The sequence below is a fragment of the Sorex fumeus genome, unplaced genomic scaffold (assembly GCF_029834395.1).
Source record: "Sorex fumeus unplaced genomic scaffold, SorFum_2.1 ptg000007l, whole genome shotgun sequence".
NCBI lineage: Eukaryota > Metazoa > Chordata > Mammalia > Eulipotyphla > Soricidae > Sorex > Sorex fumeus.
Window position 1 is genome coordinate 11544239 of NW_026606064.1, and position 1389 is coordinate 11545627.

The window sequence follows — 1389 nt, forward strand, 5'->3', positions numbered from 1 at the left end:
ATCCAATGAGATCCAACGTGAGATTCAAGAAAACAATGATTGTGGTATTTGGCACTTGGCGAACACAGACAGGAGGTGGCTCTGATGCCCTACCCCTCCCCACTAAGGCTCTGCTGGACTCAAGTATCACTGCATGACCAGGCCTGAGCGTTGAACTGTCTGGCCCACAGCTGTGCTGAGTACAGCCAGGATGACCCCAGACTTCCTGAGCACTGCTTGGGAAGCTCAGGATGCACACACATGCACACATGCACACAGACACACACATACACACGCACGCACATGCACACAGAAAGTCAAATGATGGACAAGTTGGGGAACAATGTTTACAACAAATGACAAGCAAAGAACTCATCATTTCGTAACAAACTAGAATTTCAAAGGCAGTGAGTAGGTGAGTCACAGAAGAATAAATGACATTTTCCAACAACCATATTAAAAGATGTTCAGGGGGCTGAGAGATAGTACAGCGGGTCAGGCACTTACCTTGCATGCGCTCCCCTCCCCAGGTTCGATTCCCAGCACCCCAGAAGGACCCCCATACCCCACCAGCAGTGATCCTTGAGTGCAGAGCCAGGAGGAAGCCCCAGGCACTACGGGTATGGTTCCAAAAACAAGACAAAATGTTCTGCCGAACCTCACTAATAAGGTTTGTGGAGGCCAGAGAGGTAAAACAGTGATTAAGGCATATGCCTTGCAGTGGCTGATTTTTGTTCCGACTCGGGTACTACATGGTGTCCTGAGCATCAATGGGTGTGGCCAGGAGGCCCTCAGCACTCCCGGGCTAGTCTGTGTAATTCCAGGCCCTACAAGGCCTGAGCAGCCTGCATCCTCAGGCCCTCGTATTGAAACATTTCCTGGTTGACTGAGAGTGATTGAAACCCCCCCCCACCACCACCACCACCACCTCGGTCCTCCTGAGCATCCCTTCAGAGAATACCCATCCCACATACCCCCAAACAGTTGAGAAGGCCTAAGAGAAATGATCATTTGGATAGGAACTGAGTGTTGAAAGTAGGTAACGGGTATACCTGATGATGTTTCATTATCTGTATTACAAGCCATAAGGCCCAAAATGGGAGGGGGGGGGGCGGAAGAGAGAGAGAGAGAGACAGACAGACAGACAGAAACAGAGACAGAGACAGAGAGACAGAGACACAGACACAGAGAGAGAGAGACAGACAGACAGACAGAAACAGAGACAGAGAGAGACAGAGAGACAGAGACACAGACACACACACACACACACAGAGAGAGAGAGAGAGAGAGAGAGAGAGAGAGAGAGAGAGAGAGAGAGAGAGAAAGAGAGAGAGAGAGAGGAAAAATGCCTGCATAGTGGCAGGTGGAGGTTCGGTGTGCAGAAGGTATTGGAAAAAGTACACTGATGAA